This window comes from Pongo abelii, chromosome 11 (genome assembly GCF_028885655.2).
Source record: "Pongo abelii isolate AG06213 chromosome 11, NHGRI_mPonAbe1-v2.0_pri, whole genome shotgun sequence".
In the NCBI taxonomy this organism is placed as follows: Eukaryota; Metazoa; Chordata; class Mammalia; order Primates; family Hominidae; genus Pongo; species Pongo abelii.
The window spans coordinates 76,904,945-76,926,177 of NC_071996.2; the positions used below are offsets into that span (position 1 = coordinate 76,904,945).

At 43.7% G+C, this 21,233-nt stretch overlaps 1 long non-coding RNA gene and 1 pseudogene across 2 annotated transcripts; one reads left to right on the forward strand and one right to left on the reverse strand.

Annotated features, from left to right (window-relative positions):
* Positions 1-2,283: 2,283 nt before the first annotated feature.
* Positions 2,284-3,348, reverse strand: LOC100446541 (heterogeneous nuclear ribonucleoprotein A1-like; annotated as a pseudogene).
* Positions 3,349-16,159: 12,811 nt separating this feature from the next.
* LOC103889984 (uncharacterized) lies at positions 16,160-20,713 on the forward strand. Of its 2 annotated transcripts, XR_010135886.1 has the most exons (4): positions 16,160-16,413; positions 17,018-17,577; positions 18,627-19,006; positions 19,455-20,713. It is a non-coding gene; the product is annotated as an uncharacterized LOC103889984 (long non-coding RNA). The 2 variants fall into 2 exon arrangements; XR_002914068.3 differs by having other exon boundaries at positions 16,164-17,577.
* Positions 20,714-21,233: the final 520 nt, after the last annotated feature.

Genomic DNA, 21,233 nt, shown 5'->3' on the forward strand with positions numbered 1-21,233 from the left:
AGATCAGAGTTTCTCAACTTCAGCACTTCTGACAATTTGGGCTAGATAATTTTTTGTCGTGGGGGGCTGTTCTGTGCATGAAGAATGTTTAGCAACATCCCTGAACTCTACATACATCATGCCAGTGGCACCACTACCCCCAAATTGTGGCAACCAAACTGTCTCCAGACATTGCCAAATGTCACCAGGGATGGGGAATCATGCCTCTACTGAAAACTATTACTCTAGATTTTGAGATATAAGGAATACATTTATAATTGCTGTTTTAATGTCCTTGCCTACATTTTTTTTTTAAGACAGGGTCTTACCCATGATAGAGTGTAGTGGTGCGATCTTGGCTCACTACAGCCTCAACCTCCCCAGGCTCAGGTGATTCTCTCACCTCAGGGACTACAGGCATGTGCCATCACACTTGGCTAATTTTTGCATTTTCTGTAGAGATGGGGTTTTGCCATGTTGCCCAGGCTGGTCTCAAACTCCTGGGCTCAAAGGATCTGCCCACCTTACCCTCCCAAAGTACTAGCATTATAGGTGTGAGCCACCGCATCCGGCCCTTGTCTACTAATGTTATCATCTATGTCCATTTTATGCAGTTCTGATTAATTGATTTTTTCTCATTATAATTTTTCTGCTTCTTTGCATGCCTTACAGTTGTCTTTTTTTAATTAAATGTCAGACATTGTAAATTTTACTTTGTTGGGTGCTGGATATTTTTATATACCTGTAAACATCCTTGAGCTTTTGAGATGCAACTAAGTTAACCTGGAAAAAGTTTGATCCTTTCGGTTCTTGCTTTTAAGCCTCATTAGGTGAGATCAGAATAGCATTTAATCTAGGGCTAACTTTCCTCCACTATGGAGGCAAGACCCTTCTGAGTACTGTCCCCTAATACCCCATGAATTACGAGGTTTTCAAGTCTGGATGGGGGAATTGGCACTATTCCTGGCCCCACACGAGCTTCTTATGAGTAGTTCTTTTCACGTGTCATTTTCTCCCGTGCACGTGCTGATAAGCAGTCAGCTGAGTACGTGAGGGAGAACCTCTGGACATTTTGGTGATTCTCTCTTTCTCTGAGACCCTTTATTCTCTCTGGTATTTTGTTCTGCAAACTCCAACAGCTTTGGTTTTTTGATCTTCCCCAGCATCATCTCTTCAACTCTCAGCTCTTCTCCTTAAGTCCAGGAGGTCACTGCATCTTGCCTGGCTTCGCCTTAACTCCCTGTGCACTGCAGCCTGGAAACTCTCCTCAGGTACTAAGCCTGGACAATCACTGGGCTCACTTGACTAGCTTCCCATCTCCCAGGGATCACTCTTCTTCATTGTCTCGTGTCCAGTGCCTTAAAAACCATTGTTTCATAGATTTTGTCTGATTTTTTCAGTGATTTCAGGCAGAAAGGTAAATCTGGTCTCTGTGACTCCATCGGGGCTGGAAACAAATCTGTACCGCACTTAAGTTTTTAATTTACCTGGAATTTATATGGTTGTAAAATCTTCTGAGTTATTAAATTTCTGAGAATAACTGTGCTTTACTCTCACTCTTGATTGAAAAGTTTGAATGGAAATAAAATTCTACACTTAAAATAACTTTCACTCTAAACTTTGAAGGTATATTTTCTGTTTTTGAGCATCCAGTGTTGATAGGAAATCTGATGTTTATTTGATTCTTGCTCCTTTTTTTCAAGAGAATTAAATTTTTTATTGATTACACATGATAATGGATGAAACACAAGCTTCATTCCCATCTATAATTTTATCTGGTACCATTAATCAATTTAGATATATTGCATAGGATGTGTCAACAATTATTTTTTAACCAATAATTCCATGATTTTGCTTGGGTAATCCCTTTTAATGGTGAACTTCAGGTCACAACAGTAACTATCAGTTCAACTACACCAAGGTTTCTCAAGACAATGGCTTCTCCACCCAAGCAGGTTGTATGTAAATTCCAAATATAACCTGGAATCACCCTGAAGGAATTCTAACTTCACACTGTTAGGGGAAATTTACCAAGATGGCTTCAGAGTAGACTAACTTTAAACAGCATATTAAAGAAAAAAAGGTCATTTATTCAGCGTCATGATCAGACTATTACATTTAGCAATCAACAGCATGGGTGCAAAAATAAATCCATATTAAAGCCCTTTGTTGAAATGCTTTACACTTTCCACAGAACAGAAACTAAAATAACCTGTTATACCATTAGTCACAAATACAGTCCTCGAGTTTTTTGCCCATACACAAGAGTATTTGTCTAAAACATGTATTCTTTGTAGCAGCTAGCCCCTGTCACCATCTTGCTTGGCTGAGTTCACAAATCTGTTGTAACCTGTGGCTTCCCTGTCACTTCTCTGGCTCTCCTCTCCTGCTAAGCTTTGTGTCCTAATTAAAATATTCTGCCACTGCCATAGTTACTGCTGCTACTGGAACCGCCATAGCCACCTTGGTTTCGTGGTTTGGCAGAGTATTGGCCTCTACCACCATAGGGGCCAGAGCTTCTGTCTTCAAAGTTTCCTCCCTTCATGGGTCCAAAATTTGAAGACTGATTGTTGTAACTGCCAAAATCCTTGTAGCTTCCACCACCTCCAAAATTGCTTCCATCATTATCAAATCCATTATAGCCATCCCCACTGCCACCATATCCACCACCACCACGGCTGCCACCAAAGCCACCATGACGACTAAAGCTTCCTCCACCACCAAAGTTGTCATTCCCACCGAAACCACCTCCACGACCACCACCAAAGTTTCCAGAAACACTTCAACCTCTGTGGCTGGATGAAGCACTCACCATCTCTTGCTTTGACAGGGCTTTCTTAGCTTCTCAGTTGTGGCCATTCACAGGATGGTATTTCTGAATGACAGTCTTATCCACAGAGTCATGGTTGTCAAAGGTTACAAAGGCAAAGCCCCTTTTCTTGTCACTGCCTCGGTCAGTCATGATTTCAATCACTTCATTTTTTCCACACTGTTCAGGATAATCTCTTGGGTGATGTTCTTCAGTGTCTTCTTTAAAGCCTCCAACAAATATCTTCTTCATAGTTAAGTGGCACCTGGTCTTTGAGAGTCTCCTCTTGAGACAGCTCTCTTTGTCTCCACAACTCTTCCATCCACCTTGTGTGGCCTTGCATTCACGGCTGCATCCACCTCCTCCACAGTGGCACATGTGACAAACCTACAGCCCCTGGAGCGCTTGGTGTTTGGACCTCTCATTACCACACAGTCCGTGAGCATTCCCTGTTGCTCAAAATGGCCCCTCAGGCTCTCATTGGTTGTTTCAAAGCTCAACCCTTCAATGAAGAGCTTCCTCAGCTATTTGGGCTCTTCAGGAGACTCTGACTTAGACATGACGCCAGGGAGAAGAGAAACTTTAACGACACTTTTTCGGCGGCGTCTATGATTCTTTCTCCTTTGTAAGTAACTTTTTTCTTTCTACAGGATTTTAGAATCATCTCTTATTTATAATGTTCTGAAATTTCAGTGATCTATCTAGGTAGAGGTTTTTAAAAAATAGTATCTGTGATATGAGTTTGACAGTCTAATTTTAATTTTATAACCTATTATAAAATAAATATATGTTTATTAAGATAAAAATATTTGTCCATGCCACCTAAAATCCAGTATCACCAGTGTTATGTCTATCACCTTTTGGAAAACTTTGGATTAAAGAATAGCATTAAGAAAAATTACATGGCGGGTGCCTGTAATCCCAGCTACTCGTGAGGCTGAGGCAGGAGAATGGCTTGATCCCAGGAGGCAGAGGTTACAGGGAGCCGAGATAGTGCCACTGTACTCCAGCCTGGGTGACAGAGCGAGACTCTGTCTCAAAGAAAAGAAAAGAAAAATTACAATAAATTATCAGAGAAAATTCTGAATGGGTGATGACTGGGTATCTTTTCAGTGGGAGTTGTCTAAGAGATCCTTTGGAATTATCTGACTATATGGAGAGTTGTGGTTTTCATGACAGACTGATGGTTATATGCAACTCTGCAAGTTATTGAAAACTTGTAGTAATGCAAGACCAGGGGCGGTGGCTCACATCTGTAATCCCAGCCTTTTGGGAGGCCAAGGCAGGCGGATCACTTGAGGCCAGGAGTTCAAGATCAGCCTGGCTAACATGGTAAAACCCTGTCTCTACTAAAAATATAAAAATTAGCCAGGCATAGTGGTACGTGCTTGTAACCCCAGCTACTCGAGAGGCTGAGGCATAAGAATCACTTGAACCTAGGAGGTGGAGGTTGCAGTGAGCCGATATGGCACCACTGCATTCCAGCCTGGACGACAGAGCAAGACCCTATCTTTAAAAAAAAAAAAATCTTATAGTGATGCATATGAGTCTTGTCCATAGACATGGCAATAAATTGTGTCCAGTGAAGATGAAATTGATGACCACTCTGTGGAAAAGATGATTCCAAGCATTATTCTATTTCTTGTAAATATTGCTCAGTTTTTCATCTATTGACAAATGCATTTCGGCATTCCTGATTGCCTCTATGTGTGTTTGTTCTTTTAATCCCCTTTGAACTGGTTTTAATGTATTGGTGTTTTCCTTACTAATTAGTGTGTTAAATAAAATCTTTGACTTTTTATTTTTATTTTATTTTATTTTTGAGATAAAATCTCACTCTGTCATCCAGGCTGGAGTGCAGTGGTGGGATCTCAGCTCACTGCAACCTCCGCCTCCCAGGTTCAAGTGATTCTCCTGCCTCAGCCTCCCAAGTAGCTGGGACTACAGTTGCACCACCACACCCGGCTAATTTTTGTATTTTTAGTAGAGACGAGGTTTTACCAGGTTGGCCAGGCTGGTCTCAAACTCCTGACCTCAAGTGATCTACCCCTCTCAGCCTCCCAAAGTGTCAGGATTATAGGCGTGAGCCACCATGCCTGGCCAAATCTTTAACTTTTTAAAATATTTGTATGACAGTCACACTTTTGCCTTATTTTAAAAATAACATTTTATTAGTAGCATATATGAATTATAATGTATATCATTATTATAATGTTTGAGAGGAGTTGGAGAACAGACTGGCCTTTGGAACAGAGTACATTTTAGGTAAGTCCTGGCTTCTTATCAAATCCTCTACAACAAATCTGGCTGGTCACCTATTTCTAGAAATAAAGTTTTGTTGGCACACAGCCAAACTCATTCATTTACATATTTTCTCTGGCTGCTTTTGTTCTACAAAAGCAAAGCTGAGAGTTGCAACAAAGACCATATGACCCACAGGCCGGAGAGCAGAAGCTCCCTCTACCCCTGTAGAACATTGGAACCAAAAGGTGACAAAAGGATTTTTGAGTCCCTACTGCCTCCTGTTTGGTAACAGTTGTTAATGGAACAAAGTCTGAGTGCTGCTAGAGAATGCACTGTTCCTTGGGACTGCAACAAGAAGTGATGTCATGATATTATGGCATGATTTTCCTGAAGTAGCTAAAAAGGGAGCAATATTCTCCTGGAGTCTCTGGTGTTTCCCTTGTGATTTTGAGGATGACTGTGCCTTTATCTCCTATCTGCCACCTGTGTCATGTTAGGTGAGTCCTTTAATTGCTCTGGGCTCAGTTTCCTCATACATAACTTGAGGTTATTGGATGACTTCCCGGGTCTCTTCTATCTTTACAAGTTCATGTCAATTTCATATACGGTTTGTTTCTTAATTTTGTTCTCACTTATCAAACATTTATTTTATATCTATTATGTGTCAGGCATTTTACCAGTCACTAGAGATATAGGAGTGAATAATGGGACATAGACTCTGGCCTCACATTAATAAAAATGACACAAGCACATTATCAGTAATATCTGATATCACACTATACTATAGGTTCTGAAACACTTTTACAGGCATTTTTATATTTGGCCTTCAGTACAGCACTGTTAACTGGTTAAGCCAGGTATTATTATTTGCATTTTACATATGAAGAAACTCAAACACAGAAACATTAAATTGGCCAAGGTTACATGGTACTGATATCACCAACTAAGACGTAGACATTTTGATCCTGATTATTTACAAAAAAATTTGTTCAATGAAACATTTCAGGCTGGGAGCAGTGGCTCACGCCCGTACTCCCAGCACTTTGGGAGGCCGAAGCGGGCAGATCATGAAGTCAGGAGATCGAGACCATCCTGGCTAACACGGTGAAACTCCGTCTCTACTAAAACTATAAAAAAATTACCCGGGCGTGGTGGCGGGCGCCTGTAGTCCCAGCTACTCGAGAGGCTGAGGCAGGAGAATGGCGTGAACCAGGGAGGCGAAGCTTGCAGTGAGCAGAGATTGCACCACTGCACTCCAGCCTGGGCGACAGAGCAAGACTCTGTCTCAAAAAGAAAAAAAAGAAAAAGAAACATTTCAAACATATAAAAAATAATAATACAGTAAATCCCATGTACTCATACCCCCAATTAAAAAAAAAATTTTTTTTTGAGACCAGATCTCATTCTGTCACCCAGGCTGGGGTGCAGTGGCATGATCCCACAGCTCACTGCAGCCTCGACCTCCCAGACTTAGCTGATCCTCCCACCCCAGCCTCCCAAGTAGCCGGGAACACAGGCATGCACCACCATACCCAGCTAATTTTTGTATTTTTTGTAGAGATGGGATTTTTGCCATGTTGCCCAGGTTGGTCTCGAACTCTTGGACTCAAGGGATCTGCCCATCTCGGCCTCTGAAAGTGCTGGGATTACAGGTGTGAGCCACTGCCCCCAACTCCAAATTAGCAGTTATCAAGATTTTGACTATATTTTTTTCATCTTCCCCCTTTTTTCTTTGTAGAAGTTTTTTGTTTTTGTTTTGTTTGGGGTTGTTTGTTTGTTTGTTTGAGGGAAGATCTTGCTCTGTCACTCAGGCTGGAATATAGTGGCTTGAACATAGCTCACTGCAGTCTCAACCTCCAGGCCTCAAGCAATGCTTCCACCTCAGCCTCCCCAGTAGCTTGGACTGACTACAGGTGTGCTACCATGCCTGGTTAATTTTTAAATTTTTTGTGGAGACAGTGTCCCACTATGTTGCTCAGGCTGGTCTCGAACTCCAGGGCTCAAGAGAATCTCCTGCCTCAGCCTTCCAAAGTGCTGGGATTACAGAAGTGAGCCATTGCACTTGGCCTGTAGATGTATTTTAAGAAAATGCCAAAGATCATGTCATTTCACCCCTTTATCCTCAATATAAATCTTTAAAAAGTAAGGGCATTTTCCTAACACCACCACAATGCCACTTTCACCCTTAATAACATCAAAAATAATGTTTTGTCTCATTTAAATCTAATTCTTGAATTCTTGATGTTCATTTGGGTAGAATAAAGTTTAAAATCATTTTGCTATTTGGTCACACACTGACTACCCAAGCATCACATAAATTTGTTTCACAACAGTTTATTGTTTCCTAGATCATCCCTCCTTTCCTAAAAGACTTATTTTGTGTCAGGGAATATTATATGTTAGCTCCCATTTTTCCTTAGTGCCTTAGTCTATTTGTGCTGCTATAACAGAACATCTGAGACTGGAGAACTTATAATAAACAGATATTTATTGTTCACAGTTCTGGAGGCTGAGAAGTCTGAGATGAAGGTGCCAGCAGTTTTGGCATCTGGTGAGGGTCCGGTCTCTGCCTCCAAGATGGTGCCTTGAACTCTGCATCCTCCAGAGGAGGGGGAACACTGTTCCTCACGTAGCAGAAGAGCAGAAGAGAGAGAGCCCACTCCTGCAAGCTCTTTTTTTATAGCAGCATTAATCCACACACAAGGGTAGAGCCCTAATGACTGAAATGCCTCCTATTCAGCCCCACCTGTCAACACTGTTGCAATGAGGATTAAGCTTCCAGCACATAAATTTGAGGGGAACAAAAACATTCAAACCATAGTATTTGGTTATAGAATTTTTAGCTAGAAACACGGCCACAGGAAATAAAAACTGTACTTCCCAACCTTCCTCACAGCTAGATATGGCTTCTGAGTAAATTCTAGTCCATGAGATGTTAACTGAATTGTTGAGTTGAGTTTCTGGGAAGTGTTTGTAAGGGTAGATGGCATGTTTTCTTTGCCCTTTCTCCTTCCTGCTCGCTAGAATAGAGAAACAGTAGCTGGACCTGAAGCATCTTGACCTATGAGGCTGTGTACTAAGAAGAATAGGTAAGACATTAAGAGAGAAGCACTCAATGAGGATGCTAAGGCATAAAAATAATACAATGCACTTTGGAGACTCAGGGGAAAGAGTGGAAGGCGGGTGAGAAATAAAAGACTACACATTGGGTACAGTGTACACCGCTTGAGTGATGTGTACACCAAAATCTCAGAAATCAACACTAAAGAACTTATCTATGTAACCAAACACCACCTGTTCCCCCAAAACCTATTGAAATAAAAAACGATTTTTAAAAATCATAGATGACACAAGCAAATGGGAAAAAAGAAGGAGAGAAAAACACTCAGATCCCTGATGATCCGTGGAGTCACCATATCAGTTTGGAAGTAAACTTTTTTCTGCACTTCAAGCCAATGTTCTGTATTTTGGTTTGTGATTGCTTTCAAACCTGTAGCCAAACGAACCCTAACTTACACACATTGCTCTATACTTCTTTCCCCATCGCTCAATTATGGTGGAACTAGACACAGAGAAAACTGGATTTGCTCTGAGCTAAGGCCTGCTCATCTAACATAACTGGTAACTGAGATGTATTCCATTAAACTTAACTTTTTTTGTTTTTGGGTTTTGTTTTAGAGACAAGGTCTTACTCTATCAATCAGGCTGGAGTGCAGTGGGGCTATCACAGCTCACTGTACTCTGAAACTCCCGGGCTCAAGTGATCCTCCCACCTCAGCCTCCTGAGTAGCTGGGACTTCAGGTGCACACCACCATATCACCCTAATTGTAAAAAAACTCTCTTTTTTTGGTGGAGATGGGATCTCACTACATAGCCCAAGCTGGTCGCGAACTCCTGGCCTCAAATTATTCTCTTGTGATTTGCTGGGATTACAGACATAAGCCACAGCACCCAGCCAAACTTAATGTTTTAAAATGAAAAATGTTCAACTTTCAAAACTCCTTTTCCTTAGGTCTGTCCTTGCTATATAATCCACATCTCCTCTGCCTTCTTAATTGATTGGCCACTCAAAAATAGCAGTTTCTTGGTTCTTAAAAGTAGTGTTCTGGCCAGGTGCTGTAGCTCACGCCTGTAATCCTAGCACTTCAGAAGGCCGAGGCTGATCACTTGAGCCCAGGAGTTCGAGATCAGCCTGGGCAACATGGCAAAACCCCGACACTAAAAAAAGTTACAAAAATCAGCCTTTGCATGGTGGTATGTGCCTGTAGTCCCAGCTACTTGGGTGGCTAAGGTGGGAGGATCACTTGAGCCTGGGGAGGTTGAGACTACAGTGGGCTGTGATCACGCCACTGCACTCCAGCCTGAGTGACAGGATGAGACCTCGTCTCAAAAAAAAAAGAAAAAAAAAAAAGTAATGTTTTGTTCATATGGTTTGCAAAAAAGGATTTGGAGAAGGCTAGAAAAGATCTGAAATATTGAATGAGTAACAATCACTGAATGCTGGAAAAAGCCCAGCCTTGTTACCTTCTCTGATCTCTGAAAACACATCAGCAATTGCAGAGCTATTGCTGGTGAGCTACAGTGAGCTGTCACCATTGATGCAGTCATTATTAGAAGATCACAGTATATGCACGGAAGTTCAAATATTGTTAACAGGTCTACATTTAAAAGGTTTCTTATGTAATTTTACAGCTGATAAATCAACCCCTGATGACACAGTGAAATAGGACCAGGATATTAAAGTGTTTAAACATAGGTTTTTAATTTATTAACCAAATATTAGGACATTTCCTCAGTCTCTTTTCATATTTAAAAAAAGGAAAAGAAAAAAACACTTGTGGTAACAAAGAAAAGTCTTAAGGTTTCTTTCAAAGATGCAGGCTGATTTCCAATATTCCAAACCTTTGAATTACGTAATGAAATGGGAGCTAATAAAAAAGAATGCACCCCTGACAGATTGAATATTTTTTCTATGATTAATAATTCTCTATTAAAGCAATCTATTAACTTTTATTTTAAAGAGATGTGAATGATCGAGTTATTAGATCAGCACCCTCAATTTTGGGCCAAATGAGAAACTCCTGTAGATTTTGTAATTCTGGACATCTCGTGAGCTGCTGTTCATTTGCTGATGAGATGTTTAAAGAATTGCAATGCACTAAGTTGCACATGCAAGAGCAAAATGTTAATCAAAACACTGCGGCCAGATATGGTGGCTTACACCTGTAATCCCAGCACTTTGGGAGGCCGAGGCAGGTGGATCACTTGAGGTCAGGAGTTCGAGACCAGCCTGGCCAACATGATGAAACCCTGCCTCTACTAAAAATAGAAAAATTAGCCTGGTGTGGTGGTGTGCACCTGTAATCCCAGCTACTCGGGAGGCTAAGGTATGAGAATTGCTCGAACCTGGGAGGCAGAGGTTGCAGTGAGCCAAGATCAAGCCACTGCACTCCAACCTGGGTGATAGAGTGAGACTCTGTCTCAAAAAGAAATAATAATAATAAAATAAAAATAAAAAACAAAAAAACCCCTGCAAATCTTACACTTTCAAGACATTTATGGAAAATAATTCCTAATAAAGAAGGCATAGGGGATATGTAAAATTCTTCTTTATATTTTAGTCTTTGAGGAAATACTTTAAATTTCAACCACCATAGACAGTGAAAAATAACTCTCAGATGCCTATTCTTTGCACTCTGTTAGATGCTCCCTTTATGTGTTCATATATGTTTTATTGCAGATTGTATTTTCCCAAAGTGGCTGAAACAGTATCTGCTATTCCAAGTGCTCTTTTTAATAATGTGACCTTAACATTTGTCTTATGGATAAGTGGAGCTTATGTCTTTTCCCCTTAAACTTGGGCAAACACTTGCAACTGTCTCAATAAAAGAGTACTGGAGAGTGATGTTACGTAAATTTTGAGGCTAGATCACAAAAATGCCATGTTTCATCTTGCTGTCTTGGGACACTCAATACAGGAATTCAGCTGTATGCTGTAAGGAAGCCTGCACTCACCCACGCAGAGACCACATGGTAGGTGTCCTGGTTAAAACCCAGCATGCTGCCGGGTGCAGTGGCTCATGCCTGTAATCCCAGCACTTTGGGAGGCCAAGGCGGGCAGATTACCTGAGGGTAGGAGTTTGAGACCAGCCTGGCTAACATGGTGAAACCTCGTTTCTACTAAAAATACAAAATTAGCCGGGCATAATGGTGCATGCCTGTAACCCCAACTATTCGGGAGGCTGAGGCAGGAGAATCACTTGAACCTGGGAGGCGGATGTTGCAGTGAGCCGAGATTGTGCCATTGTACTCCAGCTTGGGCAACAAGAGCGAAATTCCATCTAAAAAAAAAAAAAACAAGCCGGCATCCTCTGCCAGATAAGTGAGTGAAGCCATATCCAGGTGATTCCAGCCCCCAATCGTTGAGTTACCCACAGCCTTTGAGTCTTCCTGACTGAGGCTTCAGATATGATGGAGTGAAGACAATCATCCATACCCACTGTACCCAATCTGAATTCCTCACCCAGAGAATCTGTGAGCATAATAAAATGGTCATTTTATGCCACTAAGTTTTCGGGTAATTTGTTACGCAACAATGGTAACTGGAACACTTATGTTACCTACAAACCATATTAATGACAATACTTTCAATTTCTTATAAATTTCCCCTGGATAAAACCATACAATAAGCCTCATGTATTTTCAAAGTAGTCTTCAAATGTCAGAGAAGAATAATAGCAAATGACCCTAAAGAGAACCAAGATATGAAAAAGTTACAATTCACATATTAATAGAATCACATGCCTTTTCATTGGCCAGAATTAAGACCTTTTGCCTTTCAGAATTAGCCTTTTCCTCAAAATCCATGTCCTCAAACAAATTAGTCCCACTTAGTTTTTTCTTCAAATTGTTATCTTTCTGAGTAGTCTCTTTCTTGAGTTCTAGATCCTTGACTCTCAGTCTGCTGAGCTTTTTTTTTTTTTTTTTTTTTTGAGATGTAGTCTCGCTCTGTTGCCCAGGCTGGAGTGCAGTGGCATGATCTCGGCTCACTGCAGGCTCTGTCTCCCAGGTTCAAGCAATTCTCCCACCTCAGCCTCCCGAGTAGCTGGAATTACAGGCATGCGCCACCACACCTGGCTAATTTCTGTATTTTTGATAGAGATGGGGTTTCACCATGTTGGCCAGGTTGGTCTCGAACTCCTGACCTCAGGTGATCCGCCAGCCTTGGCTTCCCAAAGTGCTCGGATTGCAGGCGTGAGCCACGCACCCGGCCTTTTGCTAAGTTTTTAGGGACTGTTCTAATACGATTTAACCATCCCTCCTCTTTTTTTTCTTTTTTCCCCCTTTTTTTAATAAATGAAGCCTTTAGATTTATTTTAGTTTTTCTTCTCACCTACAAGCTCCACTGGCAGGTTGAGGCCCTTGTATGGTATCCAGTGATAGATGTTGAATCCATCCTTACTGGTATTTGCTCCTTGGAGGTGAAAAAAATAAATGTTTTATAAAGCTCAAATTGGCCTTATCAAACAAAACATCTGCTAGATCACTGAATGACTAGTGACAGCAGGAGACAGCAGTGCTGGCCTCTCCAATAGAAGTCACTGCAGTTAATGGAAGCTATTATGGGAAAATTCTGGCAAGAAGTTTTCTTTTTCTTTTTTTTTTTCTCCTTCAGACAGCTAAAATTTTTTTAAAGAAAAAATGTATTCAGTTGCTAGGGTAACTGTGGTTTCAAAACTACCATAACAAAAGCCAGATATCACATATCAAACTACCAAATTGTTAATTTGACTGGTATTTTAAAATAATTGCTTGAAAGAGATGTTTTCTCCTTAGCTATACAGAACAGAGAGAAAAGGAGATCAGGAAGAAAAGAAGAAAAAGGGAGAAAAAAAACTGATAGATTTGTTAAGAAATGTTTTTGCCTCGCTAAATATTTGTTGGAAGTAAAAATTCTTTTACGTTATGGATACATTTGCATGCAGGATTTATTTAGTCAGATTCAAAACATAAGGAGGATACTGGATTATTCTGTTTTCAATTTCTCTTCCCGCATTTCAAGCCTTGCGTGGGTTTTAAGTGAACAGTTTTGCATGGGTACTTGGTAAAGGAACTGGTTACTTAGGGGAGTCATGCATATTCTGAAATCTTTTATGAGTGATTGTGTTTTTTCTGTCTTGCTTTTCATCACTTGATTTAAAGTCAATATAATAAAGCCATTAAGTGCTTGGATTCTGGAATCGGTCATATCTTGGACTAAATTCCTTTTCTATCCCTTACTAAATTCCTTTAACCTCTCTGAGTTTATTTATTTATAAAAAGAATAAGTCCAGGCAAAGTGGCTTACTCCTGTAATCTCAACACGTTGGGATGCCGAGGCGGGTGGATCGCTTGAGCCCAGGAGTTTGAGACCAGCATGAGCAACATGGTGAAACCCTGTCTCTACTAAAAGTAAACAAATAAATAAATTGCTGGGGCATGGTGGCATGGTCCTGTAGTACCAGCCACCTGGGAGGCTGAAATAGGAGGATCCATTGAGCCCGGAAGGTCAGGGTGCAGTGAGCCATGATTGCACCACTGTTCTCCAGCCTGGGCGACAGAGTGAGACCTTGTCTCTAAATTAATTAATTAATTAATTAAAACTTTAAATGTAAAAGAATATCAGCTGAGGGCTGTGGTGTGCATCTGTAGTCCCAGCTACTGGAGAGGCTGAGGTAGGAGGATCCCTTGGGACCAGGAGTTTGAGTCTATAGTGCGTTATGATCCCACCTGTGAATAGCAACTGGAGTCTGGCCTGGAAAACGTAGTGGGACCGTGTCTCTTAAAAAAACAGGGTGAGGGGTTGGGGGGAGGGGGATATCAGAACAAATGACCGACTGACTTCAACAAATAAATTGCAAGGAAAGGAAAAGAGAGAGGAACCTATAGATTAAAAGACACTTGGGAGGTATATTAACTAAATGCAATGTGTGCATGTTTAGATCTGATTTGAAAAAAAATCATTTTTGACACAACTGGGGAGACTTGAACATTGATTAGATATCTAATAATATTAAGGAATCATTTTAAATGTGTTTAGATATAATTATAGAGTAACATGGTATTGGAGGATTTTTGGTGTTATTTTTTGACATTTTGATACATACCGTAATATCTACAAATAAAATAATATAATATCTGAGATTTGCCTCAAAATAAGGAAGAGGGAAATGGATGGGATAGAGATGAAACAAGTTTGGCCATGAGCTGACAACTGTTGATACTGGGTGATGGAGATAGAGGGATTCATTAGAATATTCTGTCTATTTCTAAATAAATACTTGATTTTTTTTTCAATTTTCAGACAGGATCTTGCTCTGTCTCCCAGTCTGGAGTGCAGTGGTGCAATCACGGCTCACTGCAGCTTCGACCTTCCAGGCTCAATCTATCCTCCCATGTCAGCCTCCCCAGTAGCTGGGACCATAGGCACACACAACCATGCTCAGTTAATTTTTGTATTTTTTTATAGAGACAGGGTTTTACCATGTTGCCTAGGCTGGTCTCAAACTCCTGGGCTCAGGGGATCTGCCCTGCCTTGGCCTCCCAAAGTGCTGGGATTATAAGCTTGAGCCACTGTGCCCAGCAGATATTTCCTACAATAAAAGTTTTTAAAAAGATATCAGTAAGACTCACCTGGTAAGATTATTGTGTGGATTAAATGAGATGCTGTGTGTAAAGCACTTGGCAGAATGCCTGGTATATAATAACTGCTCAATAAATGTTAGCTATTACTTTTAGAGACAAGGCCTCCTCTTCCCCTCCTGCAGAACTGTGAAAGCCAGACCATGAAATGTGTGGCTGACTGGAGCAGCTAACCTTACTCCTTCCAAATCAGGCAGCTGCAGGCTGTCATTGCATTCATCCTCATCCAACCTTGCTTCTGTACTAGGCCCTGTGCTTCCCACACACACACTAAAATTCTGTTTTATAGCGGCTGTTGGCTTTGCCTTTAGTTTCACAGTAAGTTTTAGCTGGGAATGCTATTTCAGTGGAAAATGGAAGGCAAGAACTTTTTTAGCTCAACTATTAATAAGTATGGAGCACATTGTTAGGAATTTTCCTATATAGTTTTATTTAACCTTCGTAACAATCCTTCAAAGTCGAAATTATTAGCTTCATTTTAGAGAGAAGGAAACACAAGTTTCAAGGCCCGCCCAAGGTCACAGGGCCTTAAGTGGTAGGCCTTAATTCACACCCAGCTCCTGAGACCTCCAAAGGGCTTGTGCTTACCCAGGAGCCCTAGCTATCAGCTCTCTTGCCTTTCTTTTCCTTATCCTAGCTTAAAAACAACTGCCATCCAGAAAAGGTTAAGTTGACATTCCTAATCAAAAGAGTATGGACCAGGCGTGGTGGCTCATGCCTGTAATCCCAGCACTTTGGGAGGCCGAGGTGGGTGGATCACGAGGTCAGGAGTTCGAGACCAGCCTGGCCAAGATGGTGAAACCCCGTCTCTACTAAAAATACAAATAATTAGGCTGGCGCCTGTAATCCCAGCTTCTGGGGAGACTGAGGCAGGAGAATCGCTTGAACCCGGGAGGCGGAGGTTGCAGTCAGCCGAGATCACGCCACTGCACTCCAGCCTGGGCGACGGGGCCAGACTCTGTCTCAAAAACAAGAAAAAAAAAGAGTCTGACACCGTGTTTATCTGTCTTGTAGAGGCAGAGGCAGCACTGGTTTGCAGCCCAGTGGTAAGAGGTCTGCCCAACTGATGAGGAGAGTTACAGGCTTGGGAGTAGCTTGGTCCGGGCAGAAGGGAGGCTCTGAATGTGGTAACAGAAAGAAAAACGTTTTCAGGATTGCACTGATATTTGTGTTTCATTCCCCTCTTGTTCCAAATGCTATTCAATTTAAGGGAAGAACAAAGCAGGGAGGGATACCTTATACAAAAACTGTTCCATTCTGAAAATTAAAAACAGCCAGCTGCCATCAAATACCAAGGGCCCTTATATTCAAACTTCAGCTGTAATTTAGTTGGGAGGTTGCAATGGCACCCTAAACTGTCAAATGATGAGTTGACCTTAGAATCCTGCTTACATAAAGCCGGGCAATTCCATGCAAGGGAGGTATCTGGTTACAACTGAAGTTATTGGTTGTTTATGTCCGAGTTGTCCGGGAATGGAGCAGAGAAAGAGGAACCAGAAGAAAGAGAAACTCGCGACAACAGAGTTGCCGAAAGAGAAGTGTTGGAGCCTCAAACTTGAGGATCAGCTTCTTGGGCCCCACTCCAGGGTGTCGCGGGGTCGGGTTCTTTCTGCCGCCCCCCGGAAGATTCTCAGCTAACCCTTTCCTCGCCGAGACCAAGAGGCCCTCACTCTGACACCATTCTGGGAGCCAAGCTACTGTAAGGAGCTGATACCACCCCTCGCCCGCGCAAACCGCCCATCTCCCCAGACCCGCCCACCCCCTGCTGCGAATCCCTGACGTTCTAGCCCGGCGAAGGTCCTCTTAAATTAGGAAACAATAGCTATTTAAGAAGAAGCGCAAATAACCCGCGCTTTGCGCGCCCAATCGTGGCATTCTTGGGAGTTCCTCGCGGGCAAGGAAGTCTGCTGCTCCCCGCAGCTGCGGAGGAGAGGAAGGAGTCTGCGTGCTGGGGCAGGGGTGTCGCGAACTTGGGGCAACCCACCTCCAGGGCCCCGCCCCCGCTTTCCCGCCTGCCGGGGACCTGCCGAACGGGGAACCACCCTCCTCCCTGAGGCAAATTTGGGAGGGGAGGGGTCCAGAAGCTGTAGAGTCGGGGCGCCAAGCGCCAGATTCTGCCGCTCGGATTTCGGGGCAGTCCCTAGTCCCGCCTCAGGCCCCCGCGCTCACAGGGCGCTCCGCCGAGGGCGCGGGCCAGGCGCGCGGTGTCACCTCCACGAAGTCATTTACTTGCCCTGAAGGAGCCGGCCCTCGACCCCTTGGAGGGTGGAGATTCCTCCCATTCCCTCCTCCCCCTCCCCCAGGTCGGCGAAGAGACGTGGAATTGAGCTGGACCGATGATTCCGCGAGCTCTGTAATTATGCACACACTGAAATCTTCACCGTTGACTTAAGTTACTTGGCGCTGCGAGGGCTGGGGCCCTGCATATTGATTAAATGCAGCCTCTATTTACCTAAACAATAAATGTAGAGATTAGCAACGTTCACTTGATCACAATAATGGGATTGACAATTAAGGGGCAATGCATCCCAGATGTAGCGGAACCTATGGGCTGCCTGCAGCGGGCAAAGGGCTTCTCGGAGAGGGGCGCCCGGGCAGTTGCGGCGGCGGAGGTGGTGCAGAGCAGGAAGCGGCGCGGAAGCACAGCGGGAGGCGGAGGGGGACGCCCAGCCTCGTCAAGGTCTTCGGCCACCCCGCCCGGGAGGCTCGAAACTGGCTTTGAGGTACCTGAACGCCCCGACTCCCAGGGAGACATCGGGAGCTCGGAGCCACCCTCCCTGTGGCGATGGCACCTGCCTCAAGGCCGTCTCGCTTGCTGATGCCTGGCTGGGAAGGAGGATGGACGCCGCTGGCATGTGCCCTGGTAAGTGTGTCTGTTTGTCATCAGTGTACATTCTGCATGTGGCAGCGGGGCGAGGGGGAGGCGCACGTGTCTAAAGTGCACGGAGCCTTCCTCTACCCCTGTGTATATACCCTTCAGTCAATGTTCCAAGAAGCGGGTCAGGGCGGAGGGTATCCATGTGGACTCTGGAAGGGCGTGGGTTTGACATCGGTGGGTGTGACGGAAAGTCCAGCCTGTCATGGTTGGGCTCTACAGTGGCCGAAATCAAGAAAGGATGGACGTGTCGGCCCAGGGCTGGCCTGTTTCCGGATATGTCACGGGGGTGCCTCGTTCCTCGAGGGGAGTCTTAGGATCTATCTTTTTTTCTCACCCTCTCACTGAACTGTAGGGTTCTGAGAAGAGGTTCTAGGAAGGAGAGGGCTGAAAGGAACTAACTTAGAGAAGAACCCAGGAGAGTGGAACATGGGGTAATAAAAGACAGATGAGCACAGTTGGGTGTGTGTGTGAAATCATGATCCACCTGGAAGGGGTTCCAAACCCTGGACTGCCATCGCATACTGGCTGCAAAAGACACATGCATGTTGCTTCTCTGCTCTTTCCCTCTTCTCTGTGAGCCCCATTATCAACCTGGAAGGCTTCTCATTCCACATTTAGACACAAACAAAAGGATTTGTCCCAGACACTCAAGAACAAGCCAGGACGAAGCCCTTTCCCGCCAAACCACGAAGGCCGGGAAATAAACAGCGCCTGCACAGGCTCTGGGCGCGCGAGCCCGGGAGAGGACTTGGGTGGGAAGAGGATCTAGAAGATCGGAAGGAGGAAGAGAGGGAGGGAGAGAGGGAGGGAGGGAGAAGCTTGGAAAGAGAAGAGGGAGGAGGAAGAGGAGGGACCAGCAAGGCAGAGTTGGACCTGCGGTTCTGTTATAACCGCCCTTCCCCGCCCAGGGTCTTTCCATCCCCTGTCCCCCTCCCCCATTTCAGAGCTGAAGGCCGACTGTGGGAGGAGGAGGTTAAACAAAGGGAATCCTCCTCCTCTGGGACGGTTGAAGTGCGTTTGTCCTCTCCTTGCAGGCTCTGGAAAAACTGGCAGGAATTTCCTTGTCGTGAGAAGATGGACGAGTGTGTCTGCAGCCGAGGAGACAACTACAAACAGACTTTGGGCAGGGAAGGCGGGCGGGCGGGGGTGGGGGGTGGGGCGGGGGCCAGCTTTGATGGCTCCAGCTCTGTTGTAATTTTGTCTTCGCCAGATAGATTAGCTGGAACCGCCAGCCCTAGCTTGGAGTTCCGTTCCACGGAGTACCCTCCCTCCCCACCCCCCGCGTCATCTCGCGCCTGGAGCCGGGTCGCCGCTCCTTCCGAAGTCTCGCTGGAAACTTCAAGGGCTGATGGTTTTGTGTTCCTGACGTAATTAGGAGGCCACGCAGCTCTCCAACACTCCGTTAAACAAATATGTAAGTCGTCCTCCCCCTCTCTGGGGACAGACTCTAGGGAAGGAGGCAGCTGGGCCCGCTCCGGGTGGTGTCCTTGGCTAGCGGAGTGGCGTCGCTGTGATCTTCCGCCGCCCCTCGGGGCCTTGGTCTTTCTAAGCTCTTCCTTAGGAAGCGGAGAGAGGGGCAGAGAACGTGCACCTCGCCACCCACCAGACAAGCCGAGAGGACCTTGTCTTTGCTTGAAAAGTTTTCTAGATAAATCGCTCGGGTGGTTCTAAGCTATGACGAACCAGAGGCTGGGTCCGGTTCTTCTCCAGGACAGCGTGTGGATGTAAAGGAGATGAAATCGTCCTCCCCCACTGCTTTCTTTTTCTTCCCCATATAAATCAGTCATATAATTCATTCGCATTGTTTAAGGTACATTGATCAATCTAATGGCTTGTAATAGGCTCCTAATTGCTACTTGCAGAATCCTGCAGGCTCAGATTTGAAGAGGGAAGGTTCCAGCCAAGTCCACCTTAAGCCTGAGTTTGGGCGATTACAGAATCCAGGAAGAAAATCTAGATGGCACGGTCGCTCCGGTCTCAGTTCTACAGGGGAGGGAAGAAAGGGGGTGTTAGTGGGGATATTTGCTGTTCATTTTTCCCGCAATCTCCCTTCCAAATCAGTCACTGATTAATGAGCAAAGCCCATGCCACAAGTTATAGATTACTGTGACTGAGGATCATTTTGTTAATATCAGGCAACAAACTTTCCTTACTTGCATCCCTGTGTCTGTATTTACAGTAAAAACTTCCTTAGTCACAAACTGATATGTTTTTAGCCATACCTTTTCTTTTTACTTACTTACTTTTAGAAAAGCAACATCAGGAGTTGTGATAGGAAATAACATGGGGGAGGGGTGTGTTAAAGGGAAGGAAGGAAAAGCCAACCTTTATCCCAGAGTGTCCTGGAGGTATGCCTACACTCCTGTTTAACATTTTGTGGTTGTAGTGCCTTCTCCAAGCCCTGGATGGAGGAGAAAAGAGTTGGAAGCCTCCTCAAATCTGCCTATGAAATGGTAAAACTGAGGAAACTGGTACCCTGGCTACGAGAAGCTGAGTAATGATCAGAATCCTCTGGCCTCTGGCTTTTCTTGATATTAGTTCAGGTCTATGTGAAAAAATTGCTTTAATGTCTCCAAAGGTGGTTCCATTAGAGTTGGCTGAGACAATACATGTGCATCATTTTGGAAGAGATGCTCTTAAAAAGAAGAAAGCCACTACAGAATGCCACATTTGCTTAGGTCTAAGACCCTTCTGTGGTAGTTGGTGAGGGAGGGAGGAAAGTAAAACCCCAAGCTGAATAGGCCCCCCATAGTTTCCGAGTGATGCAGTAAACAAATCTATGATGCTTGTTGAATAATCTTCCAATAATTGCAGTCATTAAAATCATCACACAGTCTACAGTCACCTTCCTTCCTTTGACACACCAGTCTTTCCCTTAATTGTTAATGCATTTTTGGCTCAGATAAACACATCGAGGCAAGCTTAAAATATATGGCCCAGATACATCTAACAGCAGAAAATTAGTTGTGTAACAAACGTTTGGACTGTATTTAATAGACTAGGGGTTTTCAATTTCTTCAGCAGACCCTACAGAGGCAAGAAAGATTTGCATCTTCTACCACTGCTGAATAGCAGTGACGCCTCTGAGATACAAAAAAAAAAAAAAAAAAAAAAGATGAAAGTCCCATTGGCCTATTGAATCTTCCTTGCTCTTTAATTTGCAAGGGTTGGGCTGGAATTAGGATATTACAGAACACATATTAAAGGAAAGCTCAACAGAAACTGTGGAAGAGTTCCTCAATTTTCAATTAAATTTCTCCATCCATTTGATCTCAACAACTGGTGCTTTAAAAAATATAAATATGTGTCAACTATAAAAGATTCCCTGCTAATCAAAGGCTGTATTTCATTTTCACCCACCACCGACAAGATACCAACTGTGGAAAGGATTCACCCGACTCAACAGGCACTATGGACCTTCCTGGGCTTCCTTCTCCCTTGCTCATGGCAGGCAACATTGGTACACAAGGGCAGATTTTTCTTTTTTTAACTCAAGTTATTAATGTATCTCCGCAACTCCCACACCGTGCTGACCTGATAATCACTGCTCTAGTGAAGATCATGCAAATGAAAAGCATAATTAATTGCACAAATGATTTAAAAAGGAGCGCTGTGGCTTTGCAAATAAATAAAGGCAGTTG